At 45.0% G+C, this 14409-nt stretch overlaps 1 protein-coding gene across 2 annotated transcripts in view; it reads left to right on the top strand.

Moving 5' to 3' along the window:
• Window positions 1–4117: 4117 nt before the first annotated feature.
• Window positions 4118–14409, top strand: part of LOC130129794 (cullin-1) — a 56558-nt gene continuing 46266 nt past the window's right edge. For both annotated transcript variants that reach the window (XM_056299445.1, XM_056299446.1), the window contains exon 1: window positions 4118–4358. The gene's annotated coding sequence lies outside the window, so the exon portion shown is untranslated. The remainder of the gene's footprint in view (window positions 4359–14409) is intronic.

Here is a 14409-nt window from a genome sequence, read left to right as displayed (position 1 = left end):
GCAGCAGGGGCCTCTGAGCGACGGGGCGACCAGGCGTCCTGAGGCAGCAGAGCGAAGTGGTCAGGCGGGGGTGTAGGGCTTGACCATGGCCTGGAGATAGGAAGGAGCTGTTCCTTTCACTGCCCTGCAGGCTAGCACCAGAGTCTTGTTGTCACAGTGTATACATGTTGTCACAGTGTATACATGTCGTCACAGTGTATACATGTTGTCACAGTGTATACATGTCGTCACGGTGTATACATGTCGTCACAGTGTATACTTGTTGTCACAGTGTATACATGTCGTCACAGTGTATACATGTTGTCACGGTGTATACATGTTGTCACAGTGTATACATGTCGTCACAGTGTATACATGTTGTCACGGTGTATACATGTTGTCACGGTGTATACATGTTGTCACAGTGTATACATGTTGTCAGTGTATACATGTTGTCACAGTGTATACATGTTGTCACGGTGTATACATGTCGTCACAGTGTATACTTGTTGTCACGGTGTATACATGTTGTCACGGTGTATACATGTTGTGACAGTGTATACATGTTGTCACAGTGTATACATATTGTCACAGTGTACACATGTTGTCACAGTGTATACTTGTTGTCACAGTGTATACTTGTTGTCACAGTGTATACATGTTGTCAAGGGTGTATACATGTTGTCACAGTGTACACATGTTGTCACAGTGTACACATGTTGTCACAGTGTATACATATTGTCACAGTGTACACATGTTGTCACAGTGTACACATGTTGTCACAGTTGTTGTCACAGTGTATACTTGTTGTCACAGTGTATACATGTTGTCACAGTGTATACTTGTTGTCCCAGTGTATACATGTTGTCACAGTTGTTGTCACAGTGTATACATGTTGTCACAGTGTATACTTGTTGTCACAGTGTATACATGTTGTCCCAGTGTATACATGTTGTCACAGTGTATACTTGTTGTCACAGTGTATACATGTTGTCACAGTGTATACATGTTGTCCCAGTGTATACATGTTGTCACAGTTGTTGTCACAGTTGTTGTCACAGTGTATACATGTTGTCACAGTGTATACATGTTGTCATAGTGTACACATGTTGTCACAGTTGTTGTCACGGTGTATACATGTTGTCACAGTGTATACTTGTTGTCACAGTGTATACATGTTGTCACAGTGTATACTTGTTGTCACAGTGTATACTTGTTGTCACAGTGTACACATGTTGTCACAGTGTATACTTGTTGTCCCAGTGTATACATGTTGTCACAGTTGTTGTCCCAGTGTACACATGTTGTCACAGTGTATACATGTTGTCACAGTTGTTGTCCCAGTGTACACATGTTGTCACAGTGTATACATGTTGTCACAGTGTATACATGTTGTCACAGTGTATACTTGTTGTCCCAGTGTATACTTGTTGTCACAGTGTATACATGTTGTCACAGTGTATACTTGTTGTCCCAGTGTATACATGTTGTCCCAGTGTATACATGTTGTCCCAGTGTATACATGTTGTCACAGTGTATACTTGTTGTCACAGTGTACACATGTTGTCACAGTGTACACATGTTGTCCCAGTGTATACATGTTGTCACAGTTGTTGTCCCAGTGTATACATGTTGTCAGTGTATACATGTTGTCCCAGTGTATACATGTTGTCACAGTTGTTGTCCCAGTGTATACATGTTGTCACAGTGTATACATGTTGTCCCAGTGTATACATGTTGTCACAGTTGTTGTCACAGTGTATACATGTTGTCACAGTGTATACATGTTGTCCCAGTGTATACATGTTGTCACAGTTGTTGTCACAGTGTATACATGTTGTCACAGTGTATACATGTTGTCACAGTTGTTGTCACAGTGTATACATGTTGTCACAGTGTATACATGTTGTCCCAGTGTACACATGTTGTCCCAGTGTATACATGTTGTCACAGTTGTTGTTCCAGTGTACACATGTTGTCCCAGTGTACACATGTTGTCCCAGTGTATACATGTTGTCACAGTGTATACATGTTGTCCCAGTGTATACATGTTGTCACAGTGTATACATGTTGTCACAGTTGTTGTCACAGTGTATACATGTTGTCACAGTGTATACTTGTTGTCACAGTGTATACATGTTGTCCCAGTGTATACCAGGGACTTGTTTTCTTGTTCGATATGGTTTTGATAGCTGTGAAGTGACTAAGTCACACCACTGCCTTTCTTTAGAGCTCCTGAACCGGAGTGGTTTTCATTGTGGTCATTGCAAGCAGCCGTTATGAGATACTGTTCGTAAATATTGTTGAAACACTACCTGAAAAGAAGAGCACAAACACAACACAAACAAACAACATTTGCGGTAAAAATACGTAATTTAGTATATGTAAAATATACAAATACATATTATTATTAAACTATTATATATTATATATAATTATATATATATTATATATTATATGTATATAAGGGCGGCACAGTGGCGCAGTGGTTAGCGCAGTCGCCTCACAGCAAGAAGGTCCTGGGTTCGAGCCCCGGGGTAGTCCAACCATGGGGGTCGTCCCGAGTCGTCCTCTGTGTGGAGGTTCTCCCCGTGTCTGCGTGGGTTTCCTGTGGGGGCACCGGTTTCCGATGGAAATCATAGCAAAACAACATTTCCAGACCAAGTAGAGGCAGAAGATATGCGACGTTTTCTGCACCCTCACACGCATATGAACGCACATAGATGTGCACAGCTCCCCAATCACTTCCGGTGGATACTAGCTCACGTGTGTGTGTGGTCGCGCGCTTGTCGTTCCAGATGAAGAAGTATGTGCTGGAGCCAACGCCAGTCCTGACGAGATGAGAGGTCATCGTCCCTTTCCTTCCGGCAGCTGAGAGACGTTGGAACAGATTACACATTGCTTTGCTCCACCTTTGTATCAACTAGATCGCACGGTTTCCAAATAAATAGAGACATTACTTTCAGTAACACTGTCCTGCGCCGTTTCATGTTTGTTTCCTTCGCAGTCCGTTTCAAGTCAAGCGTATCTGCGTCGGTCTAAAGCGCGGTTCCCGTCTGCTTTGGCTTTACATTCATTCACACAGGTAGATACAATAATGGACAGCACTCACTGTCCCCCACAGTCTCGATTTGGATGAGGAAAAAGTCCACCCCCCCCCCACAAAATAAAAAACTGAACCGAAAAAGATGATGATGATGATGGTGGTGGTGGATTACATTTATATAGCGCTTTATCTTGGCACCCCCACTCACTTCAACCATCCCCAATGTGTAGCAGCCACCTGGGTGATACACAGCAGTCATTTTTACACCAGAGCGCTCGCCACACATCATGGGAGAAACCTCAGGAAGAGCGTCCCTCTTCCAGGACACAAGGACACAGGTCAACAACGTGATAACAGATTTGGAAATAGAACATTGAACGGTTACAATGAAACAACGGACTCTTGAGACTGCACTGTACGCAGACGCATGTGAAGGATCCTCCTCAGACGTCACCACGGAGGACCACCAACCCAGTCCCGCAGAGCCCTGGGTAGAGAGGAGAGCCGCCCAGGCCCAGACTCCCCCGCCCGGACAGGACGATAGGCAGCCAGAGCTGGCACAGTCAAGAAGCTGTCATGAACAAATCACAGCCATATTGTTTTCTACTCTACCTAAAGTGGGACAATTCCGCCTGAAATATAGCGATAATACAAACTCTTGCAACAAAGAGAAAACGACATTGCACTTAATGTGCGCGTGCGTGTTATAAGTCTACCACGGCAGTGGCAAAACGAGAGGCTTCAAGCTGGTCCGCTACTCCCGCCTGTTATTCTCGCAACGGCCAGTAGAGGGCGTTCTACGTCTATTTGAGAGGGATCACCATGGCTAAAGACATACGGGGGTTTTAATGAGGACAGAGCGAGCGACCCTGCGGCCCTGAGTGGGGCGGGCAACTGAAGCTGCGTCACACATTTGTGCTCATTGGTTACGGCTGCGGATGTGCGCCGCTCGACTGCCGACGCTTAACCCACACGTTCGGGGATGTAAACGCCGTATACGGTCGCGCAGTGAAAAGGGGGTCCGCGGGGTCACGGGGTTAGGGGGTTCGTGCGCGCGACGCCGCCGCCGCGTTTGTAGTTGGGGCGGCCATCTTTGTAGTCCCGCACGACGGTTGCCGTCCGCTGACGCCGCGTCCGCCGCGCCGATCTTTGTGCGAAACGCAGAATCGCTACGTTAAAGCGCCCCGCAGCAATCGGCGCGCAGCAGGCACACGAACGAGCGCAAAAAAACAACACAACAATACAGACTAACGACGACGAGCCAGGAGACCGTTTTCGGCGCGGGTGTCGACACCGGCACCGGTTTCACAGGAACGGCACGGCCCTAAAAATGGTAAGGACGCCTTTTGGATGAGCCCGCACCCGCGGCGCCCCTCTTCTTGATTACCCCAGCCGTCGTGCTAGCTTAGCCGGCTTAGCTAGCTCGGCTAGCCTAGCCGCTCGCTAATGTTTTCCTGACTCATTACCGGGGCGAAGCTAGGCTGCCATTTTACGTCAGCTGCTCCGTGGCGGCTCAGGAAGACCCGACACGGCTCTGTATCACCCCCTTCTCCCCCAGCACCGCACCGCACTGGTGGTTTCTCGTAGCCTGGGTCGTTCGACTGTAACGTTATTTAAGGGTAATTAGCTTTGGCGCGTCTTAAGACGACGGTAGCCTCGTCCAAACGCAAGCTAACCTGCGCTAGCGCAGCGCGACGAGCTAACCTGCGCTAGCATAGCGCGACGAGCTAACCTGCGCTAGCGCAGCGCGACGAGCTAACCTGCGCTAGCATAGCGCGACGAGCTAACCTGCGCTAGCGCAGCGCGACTAGCTAACCGTCAACGTTAGCGAGCAAAAAAAACTCACAGCGAGGTCTCAAGCGACCCTACTGTTCAGCCCTTACTTGATACAAACCAGCGTTTCTAAGCGCGGTCGTCTTTATTGATCCGTGCTATGCGGTCCAGACAGTCGCAGCCAAACGACTGTCGCGTATGTTAAACTCACGCCACCAAGCTTGCAGCAGAAAGGCAGCGAACAATGGGGATTTGAGCCGCTCACTTTCTTATATATCCGAGGTTTCAGCCGGTTCTGTCTCGTGTTGTGTTACTCTTCGTCTGTGCAGAGCTCGCGGCTTTGCTTTGTACGCACGCACCTTGTAAGTGCAGGTTGGAGGCGTTTGGCGTGAAACGACCTCGTCGCTGCACCGCATCTCTTGTCTGAGGTCACCAAGAGCTTTACCATGGAACCAGCTGCGTTACAGTACGGGTGGCCCCGCTGGGCATCGACCCCTGACTTTCACCGCTTTCAGCGCATTGCTCAAGGTACGGCCTACCCTCGCCAATGGCTGCACCCCGTAGCCAAGTGGTGGTGAAGACTGTTTGGTCGAGTAAATGTGTATTGGAGCGTTTGGTTTAATGTGCAAGTCCCGTTCCTCTTGATCTGTATGCTCCCACAACACTAAGCAAGCGCCAACTTTCTTTTGTTTTGCTGGACCTCGGATAGCGAATAGCTCTTTAACGGAAATCGTCATGTAAGTATGAGATACCCAGCTGTCATAAACTGTTGCCTAACCTCCAGTCGATGTTTACCCAACAAATGAAAACCTTGATCAAGATAACCATGTTTGTTAAGGTTCAGTATTACTACTACCTGGGGGGGATATGTGCCTTCAGGATGCACAGCCCCATCATTGGTAATACGGAGACGTGATTCTTTATTTAAACATGTTGCAACGTGTCTCATTTTCTTGGGAGCAGCCTGTACATTTTGTGGGCCTTTGAGGGTGGGAGTAGGTGGCTGTGGTAGTTTGAACACGACTTTTGAGAATATGGAGTTAGATACAAGCGTATAGAACATGAAAGAAGGAAGTCATTATTTGTTGGGACAACAACAACTGCAGTTTCTTTTGCGGTTACCCTTGCAAGGTGTCACAGCTAAGGATTAATATTTCTGTTTGAGATGAATTATTAGATTGTTAGTTTATGAATCCAAGATGACTGTTGCAGGAATTCTTATTAGCCTACAAAGGTTACATGAACATCTATTCATATTTTGAAGGCAGAACTGTGTGACAAACAGACCACTGATTTTATGTTTAGTTAATTTCTCATGGATAAAACAATACTGGATGTATCTGTCTTTTTATGGTATGCCGTTTAAATACAAGTTTATATCTGCTCAAGTTGGTAGCATTCAGAGATCTCTGCTTTCCTGGTTGATGAAGCACATGTCCATACTTAAGTTTACACCAAAGGGAACGCAAAGGTGATGCTGAGGAGAGCAGAGGTGGAAAAACCAGGTCCAGAAAGTAAATGTCCAAACCGTGTATTTGCTCCAACCATGTTACTAAACCAGCTGATTTCATTAGCTAGTTTTCCTTACCTAGTTGAGGAGTGGTGTTGACTAGAATCTGCTGGCGTAGTGCATGAGTGGAGCAAATACATGGTTTGGACTTTTAATTTCTGGACCTGGTTTTTACACCTCTGAAGGAAAGTTACTGTTTTTAAGGCATTTTCTGAAGAGATGTTTACACAGCAGTGAGCACATGTTGTGCCTGTTATGCCCTGTTGTGAAAAGCAGCAACTTGGGAGGCTTTGAACGAGCTCATCCTCTCCCTGTTGACTATAACCCTTACGTGATGCTGCTGCATGCAATTAATACGCTGTTGCGCTTTTATTTTATTTGGCAACACAAGATGATCAAATCCTTTTTCTTTGGCAGGATAATTGATCATTTCTAATCATATACCATATTTTAATTGCCTTCAGGGTTCATCTTACAAAACCTATGAGGTTTTAATAAACCATGGACTAGTGCTGAAATGATTAGTCAATCAACACAAAATTAATCAGTTACAATTTTGGTAGTCAGTTAATAGTTGGAGATTTTAATCAAGTAAAATAACAAGCATTTGTTGGTTGCAGTTTCATAAATGCTATGATTCCTCGGATTTATATCATTATGAAGTTAGCATTTGGCTTTTGTTTTTTTTTTTGCTGCTTGTTCAGATTTAGTAAACAGTTTTAAGTAGGGATCGACTGATTATAGATTGGTCTGACCGATGATCGGCTTAGATATTTGTAATTTTTCAAATTATCGTTATTGGCAATCGGTCAGCCGTTTTTTTTAATCGCATATTGAAAATGTTTATTATTTTCTTACATACAGAAAAAAAAGGTTTTGAAACAATCACATGAAGAGGGAGAGATGTGAAAAGAGGAGAAAGGGGAGACTTCTAGAAAAACGGCAAGCATGAGCGGTCAGGGTGTGTGTTCAAAAACACAACTACAGCATTATCAGGAGTAAAATCTATTAGACACTCCAATAAATGCAGCAATCAAATTTTGCTAAACATTAGATTGTTAGATTGTTGTCAGATAGTGCCTTGAACGTCATGCACTTCATTTTTATCTTTTTCAAATATTTTCTATTAAATATATGTTCATTTAAAGGTAGCCTTGTTTTGGGCTTTGTGTAGCTGTACATTTTGGCACAATTTTTTACATTTATTACAACTGAATATTAGCCCAAAATATCAGCCTCCATAACATTAACTCCATAACTACATTCTCTCAACCGCATAACATCCATTTGGTTCTGCTGATGTGCGGCGTAATAATGTGCACTGCATAGGTGCACTTACGCAAAGGAATATGGCCATTCTGTGTTTGAGAGAATGTACACTATATGCACAGAAGACTTAGGACACACCTCTTAATCACTGAATTCAGGTATTTCATTCAGACCCATTGCCACAGGTGTATAAAATCAAGCAGCTAGCCATGCAGTCTGCATTTACAAACTTTTGTGAAAGAATGGGTGATTCTGAAGAGCTCAGTGAATTCAAGTGTGGTACTGTCATAGGATGCTACCTTTGCAAAAAGTCAGTTTGTGAAATTTCTTCCCTGCTAGATATTCCACGGTCAACTGTAAGTGGTATTATTGAAAAGTGGAAGTGTTTAAGAAGTGGCAGACCACATAAAGTCACACAGCGGGGTCAGTGAGTGCTGAGGCACATAGTGAGTAAAAGTCGCCAATGCTCTGTTGACTCAGTATCTGCAGAGTTCCAAACTTCCTCTGGCATTAACATCAGCACAAAAACTGTGTGCCGGGAGCTTCATGGAATGGGTTTCCATGGCTGAGTAGCTGCATGCAAACCTGATGCTACGTTCAGACCAAAGGCGGCGAGAGAGTTCGCGCCGTTTTGTTCGCCCGTGTTTGGCTGCCAGCTCCGCCAGGTGTGTTCGAACAGAACGCGAATGCGCTGTGTTTGACGTCACAACAAGCATTCTAGTTACACCAACGCTGCTAGCAAGTTTGCTAGACCGCACACAACGAATACCACACACGAGCAGTTTGTGTTTACTTGTGATCATCATGGATGAGCGACAGAGATCAGTTGCGGCGGCTCTGCTTTATATCAACTTGCGCGGCGTCAGCGTTCTGTTTGGGTTCATAGCATAAACCGGAGACGTGCCCAGCTCGGCGAATTTCACCGGCTCGTTCAGGAGTTACGTTTGGACGGCGTCCGAAAAGAATTCTGGGTAGGGGGCGTGTCTTCTTTCCCAACATGAAGGCGGGTTCTAACCCTACTTGAAGGTGATTGGCTATCGCCTGGCGAAATATTCGCCCGAGTTGGACATTTTTGAACTCCCGCGAAGGCGCGTTCGTCGCTCGATTCGCCCAATTCGCGCCGCCCGTAATTTCGCCGCGAATTATTCCGCCCATTCGCCTCCTCCCATTGACTTTGCATGCATTCGCGCCGCCCAAAAAATTCGCGCCGCCTTTGGTCTGAACGTAGCATAACGCCACCAAGCACAATGCCAAGCGTCGGATGGAGTGGTGTAAAGCACACTGCCACTAGACTCTGGAGCAGTGGAAACATGTTCTGTGGAGTGACGAATCACGCTTCTCTGTCTGGCAGTCTGATGGACAAGTCTGGGTTTGGTGGATGCCAGGAGAACGTAAACTGCCTGACTGCATTGTGCCAACTGTAAAGTTTGGCGGAGGAGGGATAATGGTATGGGGTTGTTTTTCAGGGGTTGGGTTTAGAACCCTTAGTTTCATTGAAGGGAAATCTTAATGCTTCAGCATACCAAGACATTTTGGACATTTCTATGCTTCCAACTTTGTGGGAAGTTTGGAGAGGGCCCTTTTCTGTTTCAGCATGACTGTGCCTCAGTGCACAAAGCAAGGTCAATTAAGACATGGTTGGGTGAGTTTGGTGTGGAAGAACTTGACTGGCCAGCACAGAGCCCTGACCTAAAGCCCATCGAACACCTTTGTGATGAACTAGAACGGAGATTGTGGGCCAGGTCTTCTCGTCCAACATCAGTGCCTGACCTCACAAATGCTCTTCTGGATGAATGGGCAGAAATTCCCACAGACACTCCAAAATCTTGTGGAAAGCCTTCCCAGAAGAGTGGAAGCTGTTATAGCTGCAAAGGGGGGACAACTCAATATTAATGCCTATGGGATGCCATAAAAGCTCCAGTAGGTGTAATGGCCAGATGTCCCAATACTTTTGTACATATAGTGTAGTTCCACATGGGATGGTTGTGTCCATGTCCCATTCCTCAACTTCCGTGCTGGCTATTCCTGCTGAATCTCCAAGCTGGGAGTGCACAGACTCCCATCTGCTGCGGGTAATACACTGACTATTGATAAGTACCTCATGCAACCCCACTTCAAAAAACCCGAACGATCACTGTAAAGGTAAGAGAAAAGGAACGTAATGACACTAATGTAAATTTTCCCATTCAGTTCAGTCAAAGCCTGCTGGGAGCACTTTAACCAATTCATGTGGAATTATTTTAACATTATAATTATTCAGTTTGATCAAAGTTTACTTCCTGCTGTCCATGCTGTTTAAGTCATTCAATTTTCATGTTTTGGAAGTTATTTAGTTTTAATTAAAAAAGAATTCCACTCAGATTATCTAGTGCCTTGAACACCATACATTTTATTTTTTCAAATATTTTCTGTGTTACACAAAATTCAATCAAACATATGTTCATTTAAAGGCAGCCTTGTGTTAGGGTTTATGTTGCTGTAAGTTTTGGCACAAAATGTTTACATTTACTGTAACTGAATATCGGCCCCAAGTCTAGGGCTGCACGGTATTTCGAAAACGTGATATGCAATAACGTTGTTGAATGTTGCAATGACGATATGACTCGCGATAAATAAACAAATGTTGAAGTATAGGTTTTAATCCATCTGTCCATCCATCCATTATCTGAACCGCTTATCCTGCTCTCAGGGTCGCGGGGATACTGGAGCCTATTCCAGCAGTCATTGGGCGGCAGGCCAGGCAGGGAGACACCCTGGACAGGCTGCCAGGCCATCACAGGGCCCTGGGTACAAAATTCTGTCAACAGCATTGTCCTGTTTAATGTCTTTCTGCTTGAGGTTTGCTGCTAACATAGACCCCAGACAATTAACAGCCTATGCACACTGAATAAAAAAATTAAACGCATTATTTCCATTCCAGCAACATGATTTTATTGAAAAAAAAATGCACCTGGCTATAGCCACTATGTTGACGATGAACAAATACCACCAGCTTCGTTACATGGCAATACAGGAACATCATCATTCCATAAACAATCATCAGCTTGTACTGTCTCAAAGAATTTACTTGACTCAATGGATTATTTAACTCATTTGTTGAGCATTTCCCCTACCATTGAGTGTTTCTTTTAGCAAAGTTATATATATATATAATACAGTGAGTCAAGTAAATTCTTTGAGACAGTACAAGCCTGTTTCATGCCATAAGCAATCATCAGCTGTTAGATATATATGTAAGTATTGGGACACACCTCTTAATCATTGAATTCAGGTGTTTCATTCAGACCCATTGCCACAGGTGTATAACATCAAGCAGCTAGCCATGCAGCCTGCATTACAAACATTTGTGAAAGAATGGGTCGTTCTGAAGAGCTCAGTGAATTCAAGCGTGGTACTGTCATAGGATGCCACCTTTGCAATAAGTCAGTTCGTGAAATGTCTTCCCTGCTAGATATTCCATGGTCAGCTGTTAGTAGTGTTATTGAAAAGTGGAAGTGTTTAGGAACAACAGCAACTCAGCCACAAAGTGGCAGACCACGTCAAGTCACACAACAGGGTCAACAAGTGCTGAGGCGCATAGTGCGCAAAAGTCGCCAGTGCTCTGTTGACTCTTAACTGCAGAGTTCCAAACTTCCTCTGGAGTGGTGTAAAGCACGCTGCCACTAGACTCTGGAGCAGTGGAAACGTGTTCTGTGGAGTGACGAATCACGCTTCTCTGTCTGGCAGTCTGATGGACGAGTCTGGGTTTGGCGGATGCCAGGAGAACGTTACCTGTCTGACTGCATCAGGCCAACTGTAAGGTGTCATGGAGGAGGGGATAATGGTATGGGGTTGTCTTTCAGGGGTTGGGCTAAGCCCCTTGGATCCATTGAAGGGAAATCTTAATGCTTCAGGATACCAAGGCATTTTGGACAATTCTATGCTTCCAACTTTGTGGGAACAGTTTGGGGAGGGCCCTTTTCTGTTCTAGCATGATTGTGCCTCAGTGCACAAAGCAAGGTCCATTAAGACATGGTTGGGTGAGTTTGGTGTGGAAGAGCTTGACTTGCCCGCACAGAGCCCTGACCTCAACCCCATCGAATGAACACCTTTGGGATGAACTAGAACGGAGATTGTGGGCCAGGTCTACTCATCCAACATCAGTGCCTGACCTCACAAATGCTCTTCTGGATGAATGGGAAAAAATTCCCACAGACACACTCCAAAATCTTGTGGAAAGCCTTCCCAGAAGAGTGGAAGCTATTATAGCTGCAAACAGGGGACCAACTCCATACTAATGCCTATGAATTTAGAATGGGATGTCATAAAAGCTCCAGTAGGTCTAATGGCCAGGTGTCCCAATACTTTTGTACATATTGTGTGTGTGTATATACAGTGCATCCGGAAAGTATTCACACCCTTTAATTTTCCCCACATTTTGTTATATTACAGCCTTATTCCAAAATGGATTAAATTCCTTTTTTTCTCATCAATCTACATACAATACGCCATAATGAGAAAGCGAAAAGGTTTTTGTAGAAATTTTTGCAAATTTATTAAAAATAAAAAACCGAAATATTGCATGTACATAAGTATTCACACCCTTTACTCAGTACTTTGTTGAGGCACGCTTGGCAGCAATTACAGCCTCAAGTCTTCTTGGGTATGAAGCTACAAGCTTGGCACACCTATATTTGGGGTATTTCTCCCATTCTTCTCTGCAGTTCCTCTCGAGCTCTGTAAGGTTAGATGGGGAGCGTCGCTGCACAGCTATTTTCAGGTCTTTCCAGAGATGTTCAATGGGATTCAAGTCTGGGCTCTGGCTGGGCCACTCAAGGACATTCACAGACTTGTCCCGAAGCCACTCCTTCGTTGTCTTGGCTGTGTGCTTAGGGTCGTTGTCGTGTTGAAAGGTAAACCTTCACCCCAGTTTGAGGTCCTGAGCACTCTGGAGCAGGTTTTCATCAAGGATCTCTCTGTACTTTGCTCCATTCATCTTTCCCTCGATCCTGACTAGTCTCCCAGTTCCTGCCGCTGAAGAACATCCCCACAGCATGATGCTGCCACCACCATGCTTCACTGTAGGGATGGTATTAGCAAGGTGATGAGAGGTGCCTGGTTTCCTCCAGACGTGACCTTTGGCATTCAGGCCAAAGAGTTCAATCTTGGTTTCATCAGACCAGAGAATCTTGTTTCTCATGGTGTGAGAGTCCTTTAGGTGCTTTCTGGCAAACTCCAAGTGGGCTGTCATGTGCCTTTTACTGAGCAGAGGCTTCCGTCTGGCCACTCTACCATAAAGGCCTGATTGGTGGAGTGCTGCAGAGATGGTTGTCCTTGAAGGTTCTCCCATCTCCACAGAGGAAAGCTGGAGCTCTGTCAGAGTGACCATTGGGTTCTTGGTCACCTCCCTGACCAAGGCCCTTCTCCCCCGATTGCTCAGTTTGGCTGGGCGGCCAGCTCTAGAAAGAGTCCTGGTGGATCCAAACTTCTTCCATTTACGAATGATGGAGACCACTGTGCTCTTCTGGACCTTCAAAGCTGTAGAAAAAATTTTGTACCGTTCCCCCAGATCTGTGCCTCGATACAATCTTGTCTCGGAGGTCCACAGACAATTCCTTTGACTTCATGGCTTGGTTTCTGCTCTGACATGCACTGTCAACAGTGGGACCTTATATAGACAGGTGTGTGCCTTTCCAAATCATGTCCAATCAATTGAATTTACTAGAGGTGGACTCCAATCAAGATGTAGAAACATCTCAAAGATGATCAGTGGAAACAGGATGAACCTGAGCTCAATTTTGAGTGTCATAGCAAAGGGTGTGAATACTTATGTACATGCAATATTTCAGTTATTTATTTTTAATAAATTTGCAAAAATTTCTACAAAACCTTTTTCACTTTGTCATTACGGGGTATTGTGTGTAGATTGATGAGAAAAAAAAGAATTTAATCCATTTTGGAATAAGGCTGTAACATAACAAAATGTGGGGAAAATGAAGGGGTGTGAAAACTTTCCAGATGCACTGTATATAAATTTAGCACAAAAAGTAAGGAAATCTGTGATTGGTAGATTATTTCTTTGTTGTAACAATGTTTCTTGGCAATAAATCTTATATCAGGCACCTGATTGTCAGCACCTGGGGTACCAGAAGCTCAAAAAACAAGAGTCAATAGTAGCAGCAAAATAAGCTGTTTGGCATTGGCAGAGAAGATGTGGCAAATTTTTCATGGGCGCAACCCACATCCTCAGCTCTGCTGCTCATCCCACAAATGCATGTTCCTTACAAATGTGGCCCCATTTAAAAGGGAAATAAACAGGCTTTCCGACGGTATAAGATTTATTGCCTAGAAGCATTGTTACAACAAAGAAATAATGTACCAGCGACCCCTCTGGCCCACCCGGGCGCCTGCAGCCAAGCAACCGAAAGCCTTCTCCCTACGCCTCCTTCGCGGCTTGAAGGTGATGCAGTCCATGCAAGGTTTCAGCGTGGAAAATAGCGAGAGCAGCCGACACGAGTTTGAAGGAAGCTGGTGTAACGACTATCTCCTTCCTGTGGAAACGTGAGCCAGGGGAGTAATTCGACAAGCCGAAGGTGAGAAAAACGTTGTCAGCCTGGGTTGTTTAGCAGCAGCAGACGCACCAGCAGGGTCCTGCAGTTCTTTGTATTCGGCTGGATGATGGAACTGCATGTAGGTTGGTTGTGGAACTATGGTATGCTAGTTCACGCTCACATAGTTTGCATATTACCTTGTCCTTGTTTTCAGTCTTTCCATCTACAGTCCAAAAACCAAAGTGTTTCCAAATCGTGCTCCTAAGATTCTCTGGAGTGACGATCATCGGGCTCGTTGTCGG

The sequence above is a fragment of the Lampris incognitus genome, chromosome 19 (assembly GCF_029633865.1).
Source record: "Lampris incognitus isolate fLamInc1 chromosome 19, fLamInc1.hap2, whole genome shotgun sequence".
Lineage (NCBI taxonomy): Eukaryota > Metazoa > Chordata > Actinopteri > Lampriformes > Lampridae > Lampris > Lampris incognitus.
This window is presented reverse-complemented; position numbering and strand designations above follow the sequence as displayed.